This window comes from Haematobia irritans, chromosome 5 (genome assembly GCF_050003625.1).
Source record: "Haematobia irritans isolate KBUSLIRL chromosome 5, ASM5000362v1, whole genome shotgun sequence".
Taxonomy (NCBI): domain Eukaryota; kingdom Metazoa; phylum Arthropoda; class Insecta; order Diptera; family Muscidae; genus Haematobia; species Haematobia irritans.
The window spans coordinates 135,911,488-135,938,948 of record NC_134401.1 but is presented as its reverse complement, the minus strand read 5'-3'; the positions used below and the strand labels follow the sequence as shown (position 1 = coordinate 135,938,948).

General features: G+C 33.0%; 1 protein-coding gene across 2 annotated transcripts in view; it reads left to right on the top strand.

Annotated features, from left to right (window-relative positions):
* LOC142241480 (G-protein coupled receptor dmsr-1) overlaps positions 1–27,461 on the top strand; it is a 286,137-nt gene that overhangs the window by 119,394 nt on the left and 139,282 nt on the right. The window lies entirely within an intron of this gene.

Below are 27,461 nucleotides of genomic sequence, written 5' to 3'. Positions count from 1 at the left end.
TCTGTGGTCATATGAGTGTAAATCGGGCGAAGGCTATATATGGGAGCTATATCTAAATCTGAACCGATTTCAACCAAATTTGGCACGCATAGCTACAATGCCAATTATACTCCCTGTGCAAAATTTCAATTAAATCGGAGTAAACGATTGGCCACTGTGGTCATATGAGTGTAAATCGGGTGAAAACTATATATGGGAGCTATATCTAAATCTGAACCGATTTCAACCAAATTTGGCACGCATAGCTACAATGCTAATTCTACTCCCTGTGCAAAATTTCAATTAAATCGGAGTAAAAGATTGGCCACTGTGGTCATATGAGTGTAAATCGGGCGAACGATATATATATATGGGAGCTGTATCTAAATCTGAACCGATTTCCACCAAATTTGACACGCATAGCTACAATGCTAATTCTACTCCCTGTGCAAAATTTCAACTAAATCGGAGCAAAAAATTGGCCTCTGTTGTCATATGAGTGTAAATCGGGCGAAAACTACATATGGGAGCTATATCTAAATCTGAACCGATTTCAACCAAATTTGGCACGCATAGCTACAATGCTAATTCTACTCCCTCTGCAAAATTTCAATTAAATCGGAGTAAAAGATTGGCCACTGTGGTCATATGAGTGTAAATCGGGCGAACGATATATATATGGGAGCTATATCTAAATCTGAACCGATTTCAATAAAATTTTGCACACTTGACCACACTACTAATTGTACTCCTAGTGCAAAATTTTAACCAAATAGGGGTAAAACTCTGGCTTCTGGGACCGTATTAGTCCATATCGGGCGAAATATATATATGGGAGCTATATCTAAATCTGAACCGATTTCTTCCAAAATCAATAGGGTTCTATTCTGAGCCAAAACACATACTTGTGCCAAATTTGATTGGACTAAAACTGCGACCTAGACTTTGATTACAAAAATGTGTTCACGGACAGACGGACATGGCTATATCGACTCAGGAGCCCACCCTGAGCATTTTTGCCATAGACACCATGTGTCTATCTCGTCTCCTTCTGTTCCACAGGGTCATTGGCGGAGCTAGAAATTTTCTCTGGGGGGGGGCTGTGCCCCCCCCAGACATCCTTCAAAATTTTGTCGAAATTTCCGAAGCGATAAATTACCCCCATTGATAAAACTATACATCCTCAATTTTATTGCGGTGTTAAAGGCAATATGCAGCAAAATCAATCAAAAACAAAAAAACTCAATCACAAAAATTAGTTGTATCAATTAATTTTTTAATTGGCTTTGATGATTGATACTATCATTTTTTTTGATTGAATACATTTCAATTAAAAACAAGTAAGTAAAATCTAAAGTCGGGCGGAGCCGACTATATTATACCCTTCACCACTATGTAGACAAACATTTGTGTTACCATCTCAACTACTTAAAATTTGCTGGGAGCTATATAAAGGTTTGCATTTCCAGATACAAATACTTTTAATGGAAACAATTTTTTGTACTTCTACAAAAACTCTAGAATTAAAATTTAAATCGGCTAACGCCCTGGGATGATACACAATGTTAGTAAAAAATATGGGAAATATGAAGCGAGAGAAATTTTAATGCAATTGTACAAAAGAGATTTTTAATTTTTCAGGCGATACATATGTATTCGAGATATAGGACAATTAGAGTAATATTTACAATTTTTGCTACTCAGCAGTGGCGATTTTACAAGGATATTGGTTAGATCTCGCCAAGATATGTGTAGGGCGACTTGGAGCCTTATTTAAAACTCATCCGTTCAGTGGAAATTTTGGCATTGCAGTGTGTAGGATATGGGGAAATCATCACAGAATTTTGTGTAAACTGTGAGAATTTTGGCCATATTTGTATTCTCTGTGGAAACTATCCAGTCAATTGGAGGAAAATCCCATTGAAAATGGGTCTAAAATATGAAACAGTCGACCATATCTCCCCAACTCTGGTGTACGTATATATGGGAGCTATATACAATCTGAACCGATTTTGAATAAATTTGACATGTATAGTTAGAATAATAATTCTGCTATCTATGCGAAATTTCACGTAAATGGGAGTATAACTTTGGCCCCCCTGGTCATATGAGTGCAAATCGGACGGGAGATATATATGGGAGCCATATCTAAATCTGAATCGATTTCAACCAAATTTGGCACAATTACCTATACTACTAAACGTACTCCTTGTGCGAAATTTGAAGCAAATCACGGCAAAACCCTGGATTTTGAGGCCATATAAGTTCAATCGGACGAAAGATATATATGGGAGCTATATCTAAATCTGAACCGATTTTAACAAAATTTGACACACTTAACGATACTATTAAACGTACCCCTTGTGCAAAATTTGAAGCAAATCACGGCAAATCTCTGGCTTTTGTGGCCATATAAGTTCAAATCGGACGAAAGATATATATGGGAGCTATATCTAAATTTGAACCGATTTCAATCAAGTGTACCAAGCATTGGTAGAATGCCAATTCTACCCTCTGTGCAAAATTTCATGAAGATCGGTAGTAAATTTTGGGCTCTGTGGTCATATGAGTCTAAATCGGACGAAAGATATATATGGGAGCTATATCTAAATCTGAACCGATTTGGCTGATATTTTGCAAGATTTGCGAGATTCATTAAATATTTGGATGTACGGTATTTCAAGAAAATTGGTTGATAAACACGCTAACTATGACCACATCGTAGATAATTATATATGGCAGCTATATCTAAATCTAAATCGATTTTTTCCAAAACCAATAGCAATTGTCTCTGTCTCAAGAAACGGCCCTATGCCAAATTTGAGGACGATCGGACTTAAATTGCGAGCTGTACTTTGTGCACAAAATTACATATACAGACAGACGGACGGACAGACAGACAGACAGACGGACATCGCTAAATCGACTCAGATTTTAATTCTTACCCGATCGGTATACTAAAAGATGGGTCTATGACCACTATTTCTTGGCGTTATATACAAATGCACAAACTTATTATACCCTGTACCACAGTAGTGGTGAAGGGTATAATTAATTAGATCAATTAATTTCATGGTTGAAGACAAAAAATATTTTATTGTGTGTGGGAGCCGGTTCCACGACACCGCTATAAATAATCAAATAGCAACTTACCATTATTTAATATAACAAAAAATAAAAGCATTGCTTTAAGTATGTGTTTGAAAAATATTGTTTGTAATTTATTTTTAATTCAAGACAACAAACATATGATTTTTAAATTTTATTTAAAATGTGTGTTTTAAAACAGGACTAGAAATCATAAAGCAAAACATAAACTTAATATATTCATCGTGTATAAAAAATACTAAGAATAAAAAATTAAATAAAAGGCAAAAAATAAATTGAATATTATAAAACGTCTATCTTCGATTAGTTTTTAAAAATTCTCTGAGAACAGAATACAACGAAGCAACTGTCGAGAGCAGCGGTGCCAACTCTGTTGATTTTTCGTGATTTTGACGATTTTAGATGGTAAATTGGGCATGTGACGATTTATGATTTTAATCAACGTAGTTATAAATTGACTATTTTTGAAAATGTGCGTCTCAAGTTTCCTTTTAGTGTTTTTATTACGTGTTTTTAGTTGTAATGTAAATATCAATACTAAAAAATATGCTTAACATACTCTCTCTGCCACAATCTTAATTGGATTAAACACATCGCAAAGCTTGAATTAAAATATAAATCAACTGTAGCTTTGATTATTCTGGGGGGGGCAAGAACTATTCTGGGGGGGGCATAGCCCCCCCCAGCACCCCCCTAGCTACGCCAATGCACAGGGTATAAAAATGTTGTCCTAATTTTATCTAGTTTTGTCAAAATATTATTTTTGTAGACAATTTTGTCCAAATTGTATATCTATAGAAAATTTTGTCCAAATTTTATCTCTATAGAAAATTTTGTCAAAATTTTATTTCTATAGAAAATTTTGTCAACATTTTATTTCTATAGAAAATTTTGTCAAAATTTTATTTCTATAGAAAATTTTGTCCAAATTTTATTTCTATACAAACTTCTGTCCAAATTTTATTTCTATACAAACTTTTGTCCAAATTTTATTTCTATAGAAAATTTTGTCAAAAACATTTTTTTTCTATAGAAAGATTTGTCCAAAGTTTATTTGTGTAGAAAATTTTGTCAAAATTGTATTTCTATAGAAGATTTTGTCCAAGTTTTGTTTCTATACAAACTTTTGTCCAAGTTTTATTTCTATAGAAAAGTTTGACAACATTTCATTTCTATAGAAGCTTTTGCCAAAATATTATTTTATAGAAATTTTTACAAAATTTTATTTCTATGGAAAATGTTGTCAACAATTTTATTTCTATAGAAAATTTTGTCAACAATTTTATTTCTATAGAAAATTTTGTCAAAATTTCATTTCTGTAGAAAAGATTGTCCAAATTTTATTTCTGTAAAAAATTTTGTCAACATTTTATTTCTATAGAAAATTTTGACAAAATATTATTTTTTGGAGAATTTTGTCGAAATGTTATATCTATAGAAAATTTTGTCCAAATTTTATATCTATAGAAAATTTCGTCAAAATTTTATTTCTATAGAAAATTTTGTCCAAATTTTATTTCTATAAAAAATTTGGCAAAATTTTATTTCTATAGAAAATTTTGTCCAAATTTTACTTATATGGAAAATTTTGTCCAAATTTTATTTCTGTAGAAAATTTTGTCAAAATTTTATTTCTATAGAAAATTTTGTCAAAATTTTATTTCTATAGAAAATGTTGTCCAAAGTTTATTTCTATATAAACTTTGTCACAATTTTATTTCTATAGACAATTTTTTCAAAATTTTATTTCTATAGAAATTTTTATCAAAATTTTATTTCTATTGAAAATTATGTCCAAATGTTATCTCTATAGAAAAAATAAACATAACAAACTTTTGTAATTTTTTGCTTTGTGATAAAGGTATGAACTTTATGAAGGAATTCAAAAAACTGCAAGAAAAGAATATCGTTAGCGATACCCGTTTTGCATACGTTTTTTTGCAATTTTCGCTGATTAATTGTTGTTTTTGTTCTTTTATCCCGAAATATAAAAGGCAATCCTCGTATTCACATAAATATTCAACCACAGATGAGTATATGATGAGTAAGTGATTGTGACGTTGTAAATGAAAAGATTATCAGACTATTATGATAACTCATTACTGATAACCAAAAAACAGTTTATAAGCTGCATAAATGAGTAAATGTGGCGTGTAATCGATAAAATCTGTTCATATTCATTCAACATAAGTTAAACTAATTAATCACATTTTTGTGGTAAATAAAGGGGCTTAAACGCTCAAGTACATTGAAGTCATACAAAGACAATGTAACATAATATGAACCATCGGGTCGGAGCTTATATAATGAGTGACATTGCAGATGACTTGGGCTCATATTAACTTAAATTAAATATAAATCGATGAACGCAAACACATAAATCATTTGGAAAATAGGCAACGCAACCACTGATTCGGTTGAAATTTGGTAACAACCATGCCAAAATTGGTCCATATCGGTCTATAGTTATAAGTAGCCGATCCCCACACAGAAAAAATTTCATGAAAATTTTTCCAATTAAAATTATAATTGAGTTTTAAAAAATATTCAATTAAAAATTTAATTGATTCAACAATTTTTTTAATTGAAACAAAAATCAATCACAAAACTTAATAGTATCAATTAATTTTTTAATTGGATCAATTAATTTTTTAATTGGCCTTCAATTAATTTTTTAATTGATAGTATCATTTCTGTGATTGAAGACATTTCAATTAAAAAATTAATTGGATCAATTAATTTCGTGATTGAACCCGAAAAAATTTTTTTTTTTTGTGTGCAATCACACAAAAATTGGTCCATATCGCCAAAAGCAATTTAACAACATATTATTTCTATAGAAAATTTTGTCAAAATTTTATTTCTATAGAAAATTTTGTCAAAATTTTATTTCTATAGAAAATTTTGTCAAAATTTTATTTCTATAGAAAATTTTGTCAAAATTTTATTTCTATAGAAAATTTTGTCAAAATTTTATTTCTATAGAAAATTTTGTCAAAATTTTATTTCTACAGAAAAGTTTGTCCAAATTCTATTTCTATAGAATATTTCGTCGAAAATAAAATTTAGTCCTAATCGTTATTGTTTTTTTTTTTTTTTTTTTTTTTTGGTCTCAGCTTAAAGCCATGCACTACAAGTGTAGCTTAACCAACAGAGGAAAAGTATGCTTGTCAAATTTATTTGGGCAAAGCCCTATAGACTGCAAGATGGTTGGATGTACAGCTGTTTAGGAATTACCACATTCCTCATCAGCATCCTCTACTTGCAGCAAAACTATCAACCAATTATCAGAATAAATTCGGGTAATTCACTCAACCCAAAGTGAACTACACTTGAACCTCCCGAATTTTGTCCTAATTTTATCTCTATAGAAAATTTTGACACAATATTATTTCTATAGAAAATGTTATCCAAATTTTATTTCTATAGAAAACTTTGTCCAAATTTTATCTCTATAGAAAATTTTGTATAAATTTTATCTCCATAAAAAATTGTGTCAACATTTTATTTCTATAGAAAATGTTGTCAAAATTTTATTTCTATAGAAAATTTTGTCAAAATTTTATTTCTATAGAAAATTTTGATAAAATTTTATCTCTATAGAAAATTTTGTCAAAATTTTATTTCTATAGAAAATTTTGTCCATAGTTTATTTCTATACAAACTTTTGTCAACATTTTATTTCTATAGAAAATTTTGTTAAAATTTTATTTCTATAGAAAAGCTTGTCCAAATTTTATTTCTATAGAAAATGTTGTCAAAATTTTATTTTTTTTTTCAAATTTTGTTCAAATTTTATTTTTTTAGAAATTTTTATTCAAATTTTATCGCTTTATAAAATTTTGTCAAAATTGCATTGCTATAGAATATTTTGTCAAAATTTTATCTCTATAGAAAATTTTGTCAGACTTTTATTTCTATAGAAAATGTTGTCAAAATTATATTTCTATAGAAAATGTTGTCCAAATTTTATTTTTATAGAAAATTTTGTTCAAATTTTATCTCTATAGAAAATTTTGTCAAAATTGCATTGCTATAGTAAATGTTGCCAATATTTTATTTCTTTAGAAAATTTTGTCAAAATTTTATTTCTTTAGAAAATTTTGTCAAAATTTTATTTCTATAGAAAATTTCGTCAAAATTTTATCTCTATAGAAAATTTTGTCAGACTTTTATTTCTATAGAAAATTTTGTCAAAATTTTATTTCTATAGAAAATTTTGTTAAAATTTTAATTCTATAGAAAATTTTGTCAAAATTTTATTTCTATAGAAAATTTTATCAAAATTTTATTTCTATAGAAAATTTTATCAAAATTTTATTTCTATAGAAAATTTTTTCAAAATTTTATTTCTATAGAAATTTTTGTCAAAACTATATTGATCTAGAAAATTTTGTCAAAATTTTATTTTTATAGAAAATTTTGTTGAAATTTTATTTCCATAGAAAATTTTGTCAAAATTTTATTTCTATAGAAATTTTTTTCAAAATTTTATTTCTATTGAAAATTTTGTCAAAATTTTATTTCTATAGAAAATTTTGTTCAAATTTTATTTCTATAGAAAATTTTGTCAAAATTTTATTTCTATGGAAAATTTTGTCAACATTTTATTTCTATGGAAAATTTGGTCAAACTGAATTATATACGTATTTAAGCGGCCTTTGTTTGTTTAATATACCCCGTATGGACGAACTCAGAATTTAGAAGACGGACTTAAATCTAAAAATTTAAAGATTCAATATATCAGTTTATTCACCAAAATATTTCCAATTACAATTTTAATTGAATTTTTAAAAATAGTCAATTAAAAATTTATTTGATTCAAAAAAGAAATTGCAATTAAATCAAAAATCAATCACAAATAATACTATCAATTAATTTTTTAATTAACTTCGGTGATTGGTACTATCATTTCAATCATCATTGAAGACATTTCAATTAAAAATTAATTGGATCATTTAATTTCGTGATTGAATAAAAAAAATTCTGCGTTTAAAGACAATTTCTTTAAATCGAAGATATTTTTCTTTAATTTAAAGAATTTCGTTGCTTTCTCCAAAGACATACAACTTTAACGGAGTGACGAAAATTTCCAAGTCCAAAAATTTAATGAAAACAAATTCTGAAGCATAGATTATAAATTTACTTTTAATTAAAATGTCATTATTTGAATGAAATTTGTCCATAACATTGTGTAAATTGATTGTCCTAAAATTTAGATTGCCTAATCTTTCATATTAGGTCAAAGGTTATCAAAATTTACAAAATTACAGTATCAATAAATTCTAGTTAAAAAGTGCCACAGTATGACAAATGATGTCACTAAAATGTAAAATGTATGGCATATTTTAGTACAAAAGTGACACCGCTTGAAAATAGTGGGAAAATGTGCCACTAAATTGGGACAACGGTAAAACTGGTTTTTTACCATTTTTATAACATAGTACCGCCTAAATTTAGACAAAGATAATTTCGATAGTTGCTCAATAATAATTTTGAATTTAATTTAATTTTTCATTGGATATAACAAAGTGCCCACCCAGAAAAAAAAATTGGAAGTTCTTCCAAAGGCATAACTTTAAGAGCACTTCCAGAAGATGCACTCCCAATGATGTTCTTTATTTTAACCACCCAGGAAGTTTTTTAATTCAATTTTTTATATCTTGGTTCTTTCATACTTTTAATGGGTAATTTTAACCTTTTTTTGTTTCAAATAGGTTGCAAACAGAGTAAGAATTCATAAAATGGTACAAATCATTTAAATTTTGGCCAAAAAATGCTAAATCCAATCTGGAAAAAATTGTGAATTTTTGAAAATATTTGAGGTCAATCGTTTCCGACAAGCGTTAGAATCCATTAAAAATTATTTTTATTATTTTTTTGACAAAATATCACCCAATTTTTTAATTTACATCCAAAACATTGAATTCGGATCACACCTAAAAAAGTGATGCAAACTCAGTGCACCGGCTGTTGCAATGGAGGACTTCCATCCTATGACAAGCCCATGATAAATTCATCGCTTCTGCGTCAATTTTGCACCACTTCCGGATCCAAAAAGAACATTTTCATTACTTTTTTTAGCGGCGCTTTTTTTTTTTTGATGGGCACCCACTGTGCCAATGCCCAAAGGCTAAAAATCCATCATAATTTTCTTTTATACCATAACTTTGAAAAGATTAAGTGGACTTTGTGTTTACATTACTACCATATTTTATATTTCTACGATATCTTTATTTATCTTTTGTTAAATGGTAAATATTATGGGAAGCTCTCCATTTGATAGCCATCTTAAATGGTTTGTTGACCATGGAAACTTTTATAAAACTTAGTTTTTGATACTTCAGGAATATTAAATGCAGCTGTTGGCCATGGCTATAATGTTAAGCCAAATATGAATTATATCAAAAGTTTGCAATAATTTCACCAACTTTAGTTATTTAAAAATATATAAAAATCGGTTTATTTGAATTTAAATGGTCATATTAAGAAAAATTCTTGTAAATATTACATTTAGTTTGATATGAAAAAAAATTATTCGGACAATCTTTTATACACCCAGAGAAGGAATATGATCACCTCAAACATGTTTCAAGAGCAAAATGTTATTTTTGGATGGTGACCATGTAACACGTTTGTCGCAAAAATGTTATTTTCTCGGCAAACATAACATACTTTCCGAAAACATATACATAATTTCTGAGAAGATAACATGGTTGCGGGAACATGTTACATGGTCACCATCCAAAAATAACATTTTGCTGTTGAAACATGTTTGAGGTGACCATATTCCTTCTCTGGGTGTAGATGAATATATTCATATTTTAAAATATTTAAAGATTATGACATTAAATCAAATATATAAGCGAAATCACCATGTTGCATCCCAGCAAAAAAGCGTCGCCAAAAAAGTAGTGAAAATGTTCTTTTTGGATCCAGAATTAGTGCAAAATTGGCGCAAAAGCGATAAATTTAACATGGGCTTGTCATAGGACAGATGTTCACCATGTCAACAGCCGTTGCACTGAATTTGCATCTCTTCTTAAGGTGTGATCCCAATTCAGTGTTTTGGATGTGAATTAAAAAAAAATGTGATATTTTGCACAAATAAATAAATTTCATATTTTTTTTATAATTGTTATTGCATCCTAACGCTTGTCTGAAACGTTTGACCTCAAATATTTTTAAAATTTGCAATTCTTTTAGAACAGATTTATCATTTTTTTTCTTAACGCCGTCTTCTAAATCGTAAGTTAGTCCATACGGGGTATATATTTAAAAAAGACCGATTAAATACGTATATAATTCAGTTTGACAACATTTTCTATAGAAATAAAATTTTGACAAAATTTCCAATAGAGATAACATTTGGACAAAGTTTTCTATAGAAATAAAATTTGGATAACATTTTCTACAGAAATAATATTTTGACAAAATTTTCTAAAAAACAAAAAACAAAATTTTGATAAAATTTTCTTTAGAAATAAAATTTTGAGAAATTTTCTATAGAAATGAAATTTTGAGAAATTTTCTATACAAATGAAATTTTGACAAAATTATCTATAAAAAAAATTGACAAAGTTTTCTATAGAAATAAAATTTTGATAAAAACTTCTATAGAAATAAAATTTTGATAAAATGTTTTATAGAAATAAAATTTTGATAAAATTTTCTATAGGAATAAAATTTTCTATAGAATTAAAATTTTAATAAAATTTTCTATAGAAATACAATTTTGATAAAATGTTTTATAGAAATAAAATTTTCTATAGAAATAAAATTTAGACAAAATTGTCTACAGAAATAAAATTAATATGTTTACAAAATTTATATAAAAACAAGTAAGTAAAGTCTAAAGTCGGGCGGGGCCGACTATATTATACCCTGCACCACTTTGTAGATCTAAATTTTCGATACCATATCACATCCGTCAAATGTGTTGGGGGCTATAAATAAAGGTTTGTCCCAAATACACACATTTAAATATCACTCGATTTGGACAGAATTTGATAGACTTCTACAAAATATATAGACTGAAAATTTAAGTTGGCTAATGCACTAGGGTGGAACACAATTTTAGTATAAAATATGGGAAACATTTAAATCTGAAGCAATTTTAAGGAAACTTCGCAAAAGTTTATTTATGATTTATCGCTCAATATATATGTATTAGAAGTTTAGGAAAATTAGAGTCATTTTTACAACTTTTCGACTAAGCAGTGGCGATTTAACAAGGAAAATGTTGGTATTTTGACCATTTTTGTCGAAATCAGAAAAACATATATATGGGAGCTATATCTAAATCTGCACCGATTTCATTCAAATTTGGCACACATGACTATATTACTAATTGTACTCCTAGTGCAAAATTTCAACCAAATTGGGCCAAAACTCTGGTTTCTGGGTCCATATAAGTCCATATCGGGCGAAAAATATATATGGAAGCTATATCTAAATCTGAACCGATTTCAATCAAATTTGGCACACATGACTATACTACCAATTGTACTCCTTGTGCAAAATTTAAAGCTAATCGGGATAAAACTCTGGCTTCTGGGTCCATATAAGTGCATATCGGGCGAAAGATATATATGGGAGCTATATCTAAAACTGAATCGATTTCAACCAAATTTAGCACGCATAGCTACAATGCTAAATCTACTCCCTGTGCAAAAGTTCAACCAAATTGGGCCAAAACTCTGGCTGTTAGGACCATATTAGTCCATATCGGGCGAAAGATATATATGGGAGCTATATCTAAATCTGAACCGATTTCAATCAAATTTTGCACACTTGACTATACTACTAATTGTACTCCTAGCGCAAAATTACAACCAAATTGGGCCAAAACTCTGGTTTCTGGGTCCATATAAATCCATATAGGGCGAAAAATATATATGGAAGCTATATCTAAATCTGAACCGATTTCAATCAAGTTTGGCACACATGACTATACTACCAATTGTACTCCTTGTGCAAAATTTAAAGCTAATCGGGATAAAACTCTGGCTTCTGGGTCCATATAAGTGCATATCGGGCGAAAGATATATATGGGAGCTATATCTAAATCTGATTCGATTTCTTCCAAAATCAATAGGGTTCTATTCTGACCCAAATTAGGAACATGTGCCAAATTTGAAGGCGATTGGACTTAAATTGCGACCTAGACTTTGATCACAAAAATGTGTTCACAGACAGACGGACGGACGGACAGACGGACAGACGGACAGACGGACAGACGGACGGACGTACAGACGGACAGACGGACATGGTTATATCGACTCAGGGACCCACCCTGAGCATTATTGCCAAAGACACCATGTGTCTATCTCGTCTCCTTCTGGGTGTTACAAACATATGCACTAACTTATAATACCCTGTTCCACAGTGTGGCGCAGGGTATAATAATATGTTTACAAAATTTTCTATCGAAATAAAATTTTGACAATATTTTCTATAGAAATAAAATCTTGAAAACATTTTGTATAGAAATTTTTGCATGGTTGTTAGCGGCCTATACTAGCACAATGTAGTAAATTTCAACCGAATCGGGTGAATTTTGCTCTTCCAAGAGGCTCCGGAGGTCAAATCTGTGGATCGATATGGACCAATTCTGACTAGGTTAGGTTAGGTTATGGAGGTTGATACAAATCCGTACTAGCGGATTTGTGTCCACTTAGACCATAGTTGGTCCATTGCGGTTCCTCAAACTTCTTTCCATCTTCCTCCTTGTGTCTGCCCTCTTCCGGCCGGAATGAGTCCATCTTATGATAATGTATCCTTCGGACGCGCCTAGGTCCTCCACCCCCCGAAGCCTTGATGAAGACGAGAATATTCCTCAGGCTGCATTCTCGCAAGTCGGTCATAGTCTGAAAGAAATAAGAGCCCAGTATCTTGTTTCTTCTGAAAGATAGTGCTGGACACTGGCACAGGAAGTGAAAAGAATCTTCCGTAGCCTCGGGGTCCAGACACCACCTACAAATATCATCACTCGCTAGACCGATCCTTACCATGTGTTTTCCCCAAGTGTTGTGTCCCGTTATTATGCCTATCATAGACCTCACATCCTCTCTGCCAATGACATCAAGACTTCAGAGTTCCTACTATTATTCTCTCGTCCCATATCAGTTTGGTTTGTTCACAGCCAATAGAAGAAGCCCATCGTCTCTTCCATAAATCTTCATATTTGCTATTGATCCTGTAAATAAACAAAGAGAGCGGGGGAAAAACGTCCGAAATGACGTTATCCCTACCACCTGCGCCTTCCTTAGCCAATATATCTGCCTCTTCATTCCCAGCTATGCCATAATGTCCAGGTATCCAGCACAGAGTTACATTATGCTGTTCAGTGAGAACCGTAAGCTCTCTACGACAGCGGCTGACCACCTTCGACCTTATGTTCGTATTGCTCAGGGCCTTTATAGCTGCCTGTTTATCGATGAAAATGCTGATATCGCATCTAAATAACGGCTTCATCGATAGAAGTTTCGCAGCTTTTGCAATAGCAAATATCTCGGCCTGAAAAATGCTGCATTGGACGTCCAACTTAAAGGAGTCCTTAAGTCGACAAGCCCATGTTATGGTTAGGTTAGGTGGCAGCCCGATGTATCAGGCTCACTTAGACTATTCAGTCCATTGTGATACCACATTGGTGAACTTCTCTCTTATCACTGGGTGCTGCCCGATTCCATGTTAAGCTCAATGACAAGGGACCTCCTTTTTATAGCCGAGTCCAAACGGCGTTCCACATAGCAGTGAAACCACTTAGAGAAGCTTTGTAACCCTCAGAAATGTCACCAGCATTACTGAGGTCGGATAATCCACCGCTGAAAAACTTTTGGTGTTCGGTCGAAGCAGGAATCGAACCCACGACCTTGTGTATGCAAGGCGGGCATGCTAGCCATTGCACCACGGTGGCTCCAAGCCCATGTTATATTCTTTGCTTCTGCACCAATTTTGCAGTATTTTCGGATCCAAAAAGAACATTTGCACTCCTTTTTTGGCCTAAAATTGATCATAGAAACTACACAGAAAAAAAATTCACGAAAAAATTTCCAATTAAAATTTTAATTGAGTTTTAAAAAATATTCAATTAAAAACTTAATTGAATCAACAAGTTTTTTAATTGAAACAAAAATCAATCACAAAAATTAATAGTATCAATTAATTTTTTAATTGGACCAAATAATTTTTTATTTGACCTTCAATTAATTTTTTAATTGATACTATCATTTCTGTGATTGAAGACATTTCAATTAAAAAATTAATTGGATCAATTAATTTCGAGATTGAATCAGAAAAAAAATTTTTGTGTATATGAACAATTTCGCTGAGAGAAAGTTCCTTTTTTTTATTGACAACTGCATTGGGAATGAGAAATAATAAAACAATGATTTGCTTAAAAATCAACCAGACCATATTAAAAATTATATGCAAATACATGAAGTTAATCTCAAAAACAATATGTTGCCCCCCAAAATACTGAGAGCCGCCGTAAGCATCGCATCCGCTAATGTTATACCCAGCCCCAACGGAATAATAAATATTTATATTTGCATATGAATTCCAGTAATGCCTTTCATCTCCATATTTAAACGCCACCCATGCCATAAAACCCACTGCCATACACAAAAATTGGGATGGCGATGAAATTCTTAAAGACGATACGATGAAGAATCGATAGAATGAGGAGGCAAAATTCAAAACAAAACAATCAGGTTCTATAAGATTCTATTGTTGCCTCTCAATGTATTAATGTTTATTGTTTTGTTGTTGCTATTTTCATCTCTATCAAATTGTTTAACAAATGTATACATATCAATTAAACAGCAGCAAGAACACTAGAGATTTGCAAAATCATTGTGGCTTTGTTTTTTTTTCTCTATCAGAATGAAATATTAATAGCAAACAAATTTGTAATTTGTTGCTTTTAAACATTTAATTAGACATCTATAGAAATTTGATAGAAACAAAAACCCAAAAGGAAAACAAAAACATGAAAATGGTTTTTATGAATTTTACATTGCATTTTTATTAATCGATTTAAGCAATTGCAATTAATTGGATTTTAATAGAATGTGCCATGACTGAGTGAGTTACAAGCTGTAACTGACAAAATTATCCCCTGGTTGTCGGTGATATATAAAGGATGTATCAACTTATCATATATCCCAGGAAAGTGGAGGGAAACAAAAGTCGTTTTCATACCTAAAGCGGGAAAAGCCTCTCACTCGAGGGCGAAGGATTTCCGACCAATCAGCTTATCCTCATTCCTACTTAAGACTCTGGAGAGGATGATAGATATTTATCTTAGAACTAGCATCGATTCAAGTTTGTTCTCGAAACGACAGCATGCATACTCGAAGGGCAGGTCTACTGAGACCGCACTACATGAACTAGTCAGCTTTATTGAAAGCTCACTATCTGTCAAAGAATACACAATCGTGGCGTTTCTAGACATCGAAGGGGCGTTCAATAATGTCCATCCGAGCTCGATATTAAATGGACTGACAACTCTGAATGTTGATCCATGTATACTCAGGCTGTTAGACGAACTGCTAATGAAGAGACGTATTTCAGTCACACTAGGACAAGCAAACATACAAAAGTATGTGAACAGAGGCACTCCCCAAGGAGGAGTTCTATCACCTCTTCTTTGGAATGTTGCTATAAATAGCCTTCTGGTTACTCTAGAAAAAGAAAGGATAAAAGTGGTGGCATACGCAGATGATGTAGCTCTGGCAGTCAGGGGAAAATTCCCATCCACAATCAGAGATATTATTCAGAGGGCCCTCCGGATGACTGAAAAATGGGCGAAAGACAACGGTCTTGGGGTAAATCCCGCAAAGACAGAATTAGTCATGTACTGCAAAGATCGCAAAACTCCCACGGTTAGGCCTATTTCCTTAGGGGGTATTGAAATTCCCTTTGGTGATTGTGCAAAATACCTGGGCGTTATTTTGGACAGGAAGCTGAACTTTAAGCTTAATATTGAAGAAAGGGCGAGGAAGGCAACTGTAGCTTTGTACTCGTGCAAAAAGGCAATAGGAAAAAAGTGGGGACTAAAACCAAAAATTGTGCATTGGCTATACACGGCAGTGGTTAGACCTATAATGCTATATGGTGTTGTAGTCTGGTGGCCGGCACTTCAGAAACCGACTGGTTTAGATAAAGTTCAGCGTATGGCGTGTTTGTGTATTTCAGGCGCATTCAGCAAGACAGGAACAAATTCCCTTAATGTCATGCTGCATCTATTGCCTTTAGACATTTTGGCCAAACAGTCAGCTGCAACAACGGCTGTGCGGTTGCGCGAACTATCGCTGTGGTCGGAAAAAGGTTACGGTCACAGTTCTGTCCTCAAAACAATGCCAGATGTGCCTAACGTAGTGGATTACACTTTGGCGAGTCCACTTTTCGACAAAAAGTTTGAGACTCTAATCCCCAACAGTGAGGCGTGGTGCACACAGACCCCGGGGAATAAAGAATATATAGATTTCTACACTGATGGCTCCAAATTGGATGGACAAGTGGGGTTCGGAGTATATTCTAATGATCTGGAACTTCGAATAGCGAAAAGATTACCTAATCACTGTAGTGTTTTTCAGGCTGAAATATTAGCAATAAGAGAGGTGGCGAATTGGCTGAGAAGTAATGTTCCAAAAAATGTGGGCATTAATATATACTCAGACAGTCAACCTGCAATAAAATCCTTGGACTCTGTGTTCCTCAACTCGAAAACGGCCATCGACTGCCGCAAATCTCTCAATGAGATGGCTGAGCAGTACAATATTCACCTAATATGGGTGCCTGGCCATAGGAACATACCGGGGAACTGCGAAGCGGATGAGTTGGCAAGGCTAGGGACTACCTTACATATTCCAGGGGAACTAGAATTTGTTGGTATGCCCCTAGCTACCTGCAAGCTCATGCTGCGTGAGAAGGCTGTTATGATGGCAAATGTTCGATGGGAGAATTGCAAGGGTTGTAACGACACCAAGCAAATATGGCCCCATTTCAACTTAAACCGCACACTAGATATGCTAATGTTCTCGAGACGTCAGATATCACTCCTGATATCTGCTATAACGGGTCGCTGCCTGATAGGCGATTTTGCAAAAACTATTGGCGCGAAGTATAATGACTATTGTATGAGCTGTCATGATGCGGAGGAAAAAGAATCAATTAAACACCTCTTGTGTGAGTGTCCTGCATTTTGTGTAAAGCGCAAGCAACTTTTAGGAGCATATAGCTTCAGATTACTGGCGGATCTGGAAAACGTTAACTTAAGCAGTCTGCTACTGTTTTTGGAACAATCTGGTTGGTTCAACAAAGAAAAATAATCAAGAAGGTTCAGCGGTTAAAACTAGAAGTGCCCATATGTAATAGGTACTTTTAGTTAATGTGGTATCACAATGGACTGAATAGTCTAAGTGAGCCTGAATCTTAATCGGGCTGCCACTTTAACCTAACCTAACCTAACCATGACTGAGTGATTTTTTTTAATGTGCCTGTTGTACTCATAGGAGATGCGTGCTCTTTGGAAGTATAGCAATTATGTAGATCATAGATCAGAAGACATTTTGACTGCTGACAAATGAGAGCAAATAACAAGAATTACTTAATTGCTACATACACTGAAAAAAAGCTTGCCCGGTTCCAAGGACTTTACTACTTTACACTAATGATTTTGGTATTGATTCCGAGCCAAAAAAGAGGAAAATTATGTGTGAATACCTTTAAGACATAATTCTCTTTTAAATTATAGTTTTGCGTACTTAATACCAGGGCTGTGGAATCGGAGTCAGAAGATTTTGCTGGCGTCGGAGTCGTATAAAGTTTGATAGACTCCGACGAAACAAAATTTGAAAATCACTTCATATCTTTGTAACTAAAGAAATATTTCGACAAATTATACGGTGTTCTCACCAAGCATGTTTTGAGGTTTGAAATGTTTTCCCTTTATAAGCTCTTCAAAACGAGTCGTTTTTATACCCTGCGCCACACTGTGGAACAGGGTATTATAAGTTAGTGCATATGTTTGTAACACCCAGAAGGAGACGAGATAGACACATGGTGTCTTTAGCAATAATGCTCAGGGTGGGTACCTGAGTCGATATAGCCATGCCCGTCCGTCCGTCTGTCTGTGAACACATTTTGTGATCAAAGTCTAGGTCGCAATTTAAGTCCAATCGCCTTCAAATTTGGCACATGTTCCTAATTTCGGTCAGAATAGAACCCTATTGATTTTGGGAGAAATCGGTTCAGATTTAGATATAGCTCCCATATGTATCTTTCACCCGATATGCACTAATATGGACCCAGCAGCCAGAGTTTTATACCGATTTGCTTGCAATTTTGTACAAACATAACACTTAGTCGTATAGTAAAGTGTGCAAAATTTGATTGAAATCGGTGCAGATTTAGATATAGCTCCCATATATATCTTTCGCCCGATATGGACTTATATGGCCCCAGAAGCCAGATTTTTGGCCGAATTTGGTTGAAATTTTGCACTAGGAGTACAATTAGTAATATAGTCAAGTGTGCAAAATTTGATTGAAATAGGTTCAGATTTAGATATAGCTCCTATATATATCTTTCACCCGATATGGATTAATACGGTCCTAAAAGCCGGAGTTTTCGCCCAATTTGGTTGAAATTTTGCACAGGGAGTAGAATTAGCATTGTAACTATGCGTGCTAAATTTGGTTGAAATCGGTTCAGATTTGGATATAGCTTCCATATATAGCTTTCGCCCGATTTACTCTCATATGACCACAGAGACCAATTTTTAACTCCAATTTAGTTGAAATTTTGCACAGGGAGTAGAATTAGAATTGTAGCTATGCGTGCCAAATTTGGTTGAAATCGGTTCAGATTTAGATATAGCTCCCACATATATGTTTTTCTGATTTCGACAAAAATGGTCAAAATACCAACATTTTCCTTGTAAAATCGCCACTGCTTAGTCGAAAAGTTGTAAAAATGACTCTAATTTTCCTAAACTTGTAATACATATATATCGAGCGATAAATCATAAATAAACTTTTGCGAAGTTTCCTTAAAATTGCTTCAGATTTAAATGTTTCCCATATTTATACCCTGCGCCACACTGTGGAACAGGGTATTATAAGTTAGTGCATATGTTTGTAACACCCAGAAGGAGACGAGATAGACACATGGTGTCTTTGGCAATAATGCTCAGGGTGGGTCCCTGAGTCGGTATAGCCATGTCCGTCTGTCCGTTTGTCCGTCCGTCCGTCTGTCTGTGAACACATTTTTGTGATCAAAGTCTAGGTCGCAATTTAAGTCCAATCGCCTTCAAATTTGGCACAAGTATGTGTTTTGGCTCAGAATAGATCCCTATTGATTTTGGAAGAAATCGGTTCAGATTTAGATATAGCTCCCATATACATATTTCGCCCGATTTGGACTTATATGGCCCCAGAAGCCAGAGGTTTACCCTAATTTGCTTAAAATTTTGCACAAGAAGAACAATCAGTACTATAGTCAAGTGTGCCAAATTTTATTGAAATCGGTTCAGATTTAGATATAGCTCCCATATATATTTTGCGCCCGATATGGACTTATATGACCCCAGAAGCCAGAGTTTTGGCCCAAATTGGTTGAAATTTTGCACTAGGAGTACAATTAGTAATATAGTCATGTGTGCCAAATTTGATTGAAATCGGTTCAGATTTGGATATAGCTCCCATATATAGGTTTTTCTGATTTCGACAAAAATGGTCAAAATACCAACATTTTCCTTGTTAGATCGCCACTGCTAAGTCCAAAAGTTGTAAAAATGACTCTAATTTTCCTAAACTTCTAATACATATATATCGAGCGATAAATCATAAATAAACTTTTGCGAAGTTTCCCTAAAATTGCTTCAGATTTAAATGTTTCCCATATTTATACCCTTCACCACTACTGTGGTACAGGGTATAATAAGTTTGTGCATTTGTATGTAACGCCAAAAATAGTGATCATAGAACCATCTTTTAGTATACCGATCGGCTTAGAATTAAATTCTGAGTCGATTTAGCGATGTCCGTCTGTCTGTCTGTCTGTCCGTCCGTCTGTCTGTATATGTAATTTTGTGCACAAAGTACAACTCGCAATTTAAGCCCGATCGTCCTCGAATTTGGCATAGGGTCGTTTTTTGGGACAGACACAATCGCTATTGGTTTTGGAAAAAATCGGTTCAGATTTAGATATAGCTGCCATATATATTTATACCCGATTTGGTCATAGGTAGCGTGTTTATTAACCGATTTTCTTGAAATACCGTACATCCAAATATTTTATGAATCTCGAAAATCCTGAAAAATATCAGCCAAATCGGTTCAGATTTAGATATAGATATAGCTCCCATATATATCTTTCGTCCGATTTGAACTTATATGGCCACAAAAGCCAGAGTTTTGCCGTGGTTTGCTTCAAATTTTGGACAAGGGGTACATTTAATAGTATCGTTAAGTGTGTAAAATTTTGTTAAAATCGGTTCAGATTTAGATATAGCTCACATATATATCTTTCGCCCGATTTGGACTTATATGGTCTCAAAAGCCAGAGTTTTGTCCTGACTTACTTCAAATTTTGCACAAGCGGTACTTTTAACGATACTATTGTATGTGCCAAATATGGTCAAAACCGATTCAGATTTAGATATAGCTCCCATATATATCTTTCGTCCGATTTGAACTTATCCAGGGTATGGACTAACTCACAATTTAGAAAACGATGTTAAGACGTTTTAAGATACCACAACCCAAGTAATTCGATTGTGGATGACAGTCTTTAGTACAAGTTTCTATGCAATCCATGGTGGAGGGTACATAAGATTCGGCCTGGCCGAAATTACGGCCGTATATACTTGTTTAAGATCTATTTTACTTTAAATCTAGGATCAAGAAAAACAAAATTAGGATACAGATCTTAGTTATGGAATTATCATTATCTTTTTGCGATAGCGGTATCCATGTACAAACAAATTCCAGTTTAAAAATCCAAATTATTTTACTTCAAAATGCCAAAGGTCAACAAATATAAGGACGATTTCATGAATTTTGAAGAATTTTTAAGGCCATTTTGACCTTGGCCACACAAAATTTTCTTTCTTGTAAAGATACCAATTTTTAAGTCGAATCACTTAAATGCATTGCCCTCACGGCAAAATTTTTGTCAGTGTTGATTGGGATATACTTTATCCTCTTAGATGTATCTTGTTATTTATCCATAAGAACAACTGGAGTGGTTGCTTCTCTTATATTTTTCGATTCCATTTGCTTGTTGTGGATATTAAGAGCCTTAATTTTTTTTTAATTTATTTACATATATGTCTTACATTTGGCTTTCCAAGAATTATTTTGATGATTTCCCCAAATGATATTCCCAAAGTATTCTTAAGAAAAAGACTCCAAATTAAATTGAATGATAATAACGTATGTAATGTGATACATTTTCTTTACACTTTTAGACAAGCAAACTTGTTTTTATATTTCATATAAGTAGCCCTGGGATTTCTTTAGAAAACTGAAGTATTTTGTTTTGACGGCTTGGTCAGACACATTACTGGAAATGCTCTGAAAACACATTTCGGGAAGCAGAGAATGAAGCCGACCCATGTTTGTCGGCGGCGGCTGATACTAAAATTTAAAATATCGTGCGTGAGTGTGAGTCACAAAAATAATATCTTCGTGAGTGTACGTGAGTAACGAATTACACTCACAAAAATATTCCTGATCACCAACATAAAATGCTTAAGAGTTAAATTCAATTACAATTTTAGTGACACCTGAGATGTTACGAGTTTAATAACACTCTCGATTTTAATAATGCTCATGTTTTCAGACACTTCGGTAAGGTAACTTAATCATAAAATTATTCGTGAGTCACAATATTTTTCGTGAGTCACGATATTTTTCGTGAGTCACGATATTTTTCGTGAGTCAGGACGTTTTCGTGCATGAGTGTGCGTGAGTACAAATTTTCTTTTCGTGAGTGTGCGTAAGTCCTACCACAAAATATCGTGCGTGAGTATGATTTTTCAGTCGTGAATGTGCGTGAGCGTGAGTAAACTATTACTCACGTGCACACCTCTAATTGAAATAAAAAAACCGGTTAACCGATGTTTAAAACCCGGTTTTCACGATTAACCGAAAATGCCAAGCCTTTCACTATCCGGTTTCGGTTTGTATAATTGAATGCGCTTAAACGTCTAACCGGTGTCGGTTTTGAACACCCAAGATGTCACACAGTTCTTTGGTAACATACATAGCGGCTTTCTTTGGTACAATTGAAAAAAAAATTATTTCTCATCCGTGGCCTAGAACCAATATTTTATTTAGGCATGTGCTTTATAAGTCAATATAATTCCATTCGAATTTGCATAAGTGTGTTGATTTTTTTTTTGCTATTTTTTACTTTCATCCAATTAAATCAATCTACTTTACTAAATAAGGTGGCCAGTTACAGAACTCTTTATGAATATGCATATATTAAATATTAAAAGACAAACAAATTATTAATATTTTTTATCATGGGAATTCCCTGCAACAACAAATCAATTGAAAAGAGCCAATCAAATTAGCCACAAGCCACAATCTCATCAAGCCAGGCATCGTCCCTAGATAATATGTTAAATGCTCAGGCGGCGTAGTTATGCATATGGATGGAGAGATATTAATTTTGTTATTTATTTTTTTTTTGTTTTAACGAAACCGAGGGGATTAAAACATAGAAACAAAAATCTATACAAAACTTTCTTTGGATTTCTTTACTAAATAGATGTTTATTTTTTTTTTTTAATATTTTTTTTTTTAAATTAATATTTTGGGTTTTTTGCTCTTTCTGTCTGTCTGTTCGTCTGGAGACTTCTGCCCAACAAGTCTCCAGACCGTAACTAAGTTGATGTTGGTCTATATAAAATCGCTAGAAATTCAAAATAATTAAGTCATTTCTTTTAAGAACTTGCTATAGCAAACTTGTCTTCGGCGTCAATTCTAAAAATGTCCAAAATCGTTATTGCTGTTTTATTCTTTGCCATGTTGATTGGCTGCTTGACTTATGCCAATGCTGCTTCAATCACTGGCAATGCACCTTCATTAAATGCCAATGGCATTATTAAGGAGCTTATTGGTAAGGCATTATTACATGTAACCCATTATTACAGTTTTTTGACACACTTAAAAAACAACAATAACAACAACAAAAAAGTTAAAAAAATTCCAACAACGACAAAACCTAATTAGAAATTATTTTTTTTCTTCTTGTTTTTTTGTTTATTAATTTATTCGCTTTGTGCTTTCATGAAATTTCAGGACAATACGAAGCCAAATACCAAGGACACTCTGTTGTTCATCCAGAACAACGTGCTGATGTTATTGACGTAGCTAATTTGCATATTTAAGTGTTCCCCCAAAAACAAAACAACAACAACAAAACACCTTCAAACGAGGGGGGGAAATAGACCATTTATTGTGATGTTGTTGACATTCTTGGCTTTATTCTGATGGCAAAACGATACTGAATACAATGTGAAAATATAAAATAACTTTAACACCAGTCTTGTTGTTTGAATTCATATTAAATTTGTCGGGAGGGGGCGGGCAGAGGAAGGAAGAAATTGCTTTCCATAGCATAGAAAAGGAGGATTTTCTTTGATATATGTTTATGTGTAGGTATAAACAAAGGAAAATTCTTTCCAAAAGGATTAGTGAAATTATCGTAAATTTTGGTTGAGAAACATATTAGAAGGGGGGTGGGGGCGGAGTCGATATTCATGACAAAAGAAACGAACAGACACTAGGCACAATTTGGGAAGACAAAAGATTTAATAAAAAACAAGTAAGGAAAGTCTAAAGTCGGGCGGGGCCGACTATATTATACCCCGCACCACTTTGTAGATCCAAATTTTCGATACCATATCACATCCTTCAAATGTGCTGGGGTCTATATATAAAGGTTTGTCCCAAATACATACATTTAAATATCACTCGATTTGGACAGAATTTGATAGACTTTTATAAAATCTATAGACTCAAAATTTAAGTTGGCTAATGCACTAGGGTGGAACACAATGTTAGTAAAAAAATATGGAAACATTTAAATCTGAAGCAATTTTAAGGAAACTTCGCAAAAGTTTATTTATGATTTATCGCTCAATATATATGTATTAGAAGTTTAGGAAAATTAGTGTAATTTTTACAACTTTTCGACTAAGCAGTGGCGATTTAACAACACCCAGAAAAAAGTGACCCCTTCTTTAAGTTAAAATGAACTCATTGTGAAGAAAGTTGAACTTCGTATAGCGCCAAAGACATTTTTATTTGTTTGAACGATGTGATTTTCGTAGAAATTAGGTATAATGCATTCCATATATTAGTTAACATTTTCCTATATTTATGTACCACTATACAACAGAATGAAAAAATTTAACTGATTTTAATTCATATATGGAATGATTTTATTGAAATATTTCATTCATTTGGACAAATCTTACACATTTGTGGTAAAACTTTTACTTCATAATTAGAACTGCTTACCTTCGTTTTTAAATACAATTTTATTTATTTATATAACCAATTTTATCTTCAATAAAAGACATGTTTTATTAATATATTGAATATATTTATTAAGAATCAGCCATGTGATATTATCAACTGTAAAACGCACTTTTTCTTCTTCTTGTACTTTTCACTTTTAATAAGTTGCTGCCTAACGATTTTGTCCTCCTTTTACAATTTCAATACCTACAAATATAAAAAATCATAAACCATGTTTGTTACAAAAGGTTAGCGTCACTAATTAAAGGGTGATTCTTTTGAGGTTAGGATTTTCATGCATTAGTATTTGACAGATCACGTGGGATTTCAGACATGGTGTCAAAGAGAAAGATGCTCAGTATGCTTTGACATTTCATCATGAATAGGCTTACTAACGAGCCACAACGTCGAATTTTCAGTGAATGGGCCCTAGAAAAGTTGGCAGAAAATCCGCTTTTTTATCGACAAATTTTGTTCAGCGATGAGGCTCATTTCTGGTTGAATGGCTACGTAAATAAGCAAAATTGCCGCATTTGGAGTGAAGAGCAACCAGAAGCCGTTCAAGAACTGCCCATGCATCCCGAAAAATGCACTGTTTGGTGTGGTTTGTACGCTGGTGGAATCATTGGACCGTATTTTTTCAAAGATGCTGTTGGACGCAACGTTACGGTGAATGGCGATCGCTATCGTTCGATGCTAACAAACTTTTTGTTGCCAAAAATGGAAGAACTGAACTTGGTTGACATGTGGTTTCAACAAGATGGCGCTACATGCCACACAGCTCGCGATTCTATGGCCATTTTGAGGGAAAACTTCGGAGAACAATTCATCTCAAGAAATGGACCGGTAAGTTGGCCACCAAGATCATGCGATTTGACGCCTTTAGACTATTTTTTGTGGGGCTACGTCAAGTCTAAAGTCTACAGAAATAAGCCAGCAACTATTCCAGCTTTGGAAGACAACATTTCCGAAGAAATTCGGGCTATTCCGGCCGAAATGCTCGAAAAAGTTGCCCAAAATTGGACTTTCCGAATGGACCACCTAAGACGCAGCCGCGGTCAACATTTAAATGAAATTATCTTCAAAAAGTAAATGTCATGGACCAATCTAACGTTTCAAATAAAGAACCGATGAGATTTTGCAAATTTTATGCGTTTTTTTTTTTTAAAAAAGTTATCAAGCTCTTAACAAATCACCCTTTATTACTTGATAATTGAATTCCAAATTATTCCAAATAGTTGAAGATTCCAAAATGAAGACAAATGAAAGGGTTGTTATTCTGCTGGTGTTTTCTTTCTTTATACACCATCACGAACATTGATAGATTTATTTTCAAAAAACAAAAATTTTCCTCACTAATTTAAAATAACAAATATTTTATATATTTTATTTGTTATTTATTATATTATTTTTTAACAATCTCTCCGTATACCACAACAACGCGATTCCAACTAAAAAAACAACCCACGCGCAAACATATCGATTACACCCACGCGCAAACACATCGATTACAATGACAGGTATCGATTACAGGTAGACAATAGAAATATAGGAAAATTTCGTATATTCTAACAAGTGTGTTTCCTTAAGTTTTGAAAGGATTGCATACTTCTTAGTACGAATGAACTAAAATATTTTTCTATGCCAAGTGTTGTTCGTATGTATGAAAAACTTTCTATTATAAAGGAAGTCGCAATTATCATTTTATAAGAAATTTTACTAATTTTGAGGAAACTTGGTTTTAGTTCGGGTTTTGTTTATTTTTACGAATGCTTTGTTATCGGTGAATAAAATTTTCTTGTTCAGTAGTAAATTCTTATACCCAGCGAAGAAAACAGTATGAGTAAAATTCCATGCCTTATTCTAGTTAATGAACTATTCCTAACTGCTTACAGTTTAGGATTTTTTTTTACTGAAACCAGTAAATTTTATTATTTCTCACAAAATTTTACCTTAATGGAAATAAAATGGATAAACTATATTGATGAAAAATTTTTCCTTTAGTTTCGAAGGCACTTTTTTCTGGGTGAAGGAAAATGTTGGTATTTTGACCATTTTTGTCGAAATCAGAAAAACATATATATATGGGAGCTATATCTAAATCTGAACCGATTTCAACCAAATTTGGCACGCATAGCAACAATGCTAATTCTACTTCCTGTGAAAAATTTCAATTAAATCGGAGCAAAAAATTGGCCTCTGTTGTCATATGGGTGTAAATCGGCCGAAAGCTATATATGGCAGGTATATCTAAATCTGAACCGATTTCAACCAAATTTGGCACGCATAGCAACAATGCTAATTCTACTCCCTGTAAAAAATTTCAACTAAATCGGAGTTAAAAATTGGCCTATGTGGTCATATGAGTGTAAATCGGCCGAAAGCTATATATTGGAGCTATATCTAAATCTGAACCGATTTAAACCAAATTTGGCACGCATAGCTACAATGCTAATTCTACTTCCTGTGCAAAATTTCAATTAAATCGGAGCAAAAAATTGGCCTCTGTTGTCATATGAGTGTAAATCGGCCGAAAGCTATATATTGGAGCTATATCTAAATCTGAACCGATTTAAACCAAATTTGGCACGCATAGCTACAATGCGAATTCTACTCCCTGTGCAAAATTTCAACCAAATTGGGGTAAAACTCTGGCTTCTGGGACCGTATTAGTACATATCGGGCGAAAGATATATATGGGAGCTATATCTAAATCTGAACCGATTTCAATAAAATTTGGCACACTTGACTATAGTACTAATTGTTCTTCTTGTGCAAAATTTTAAGCAAATTAGGGTTAAACTCTGGCTTCTGGGACCATATAAG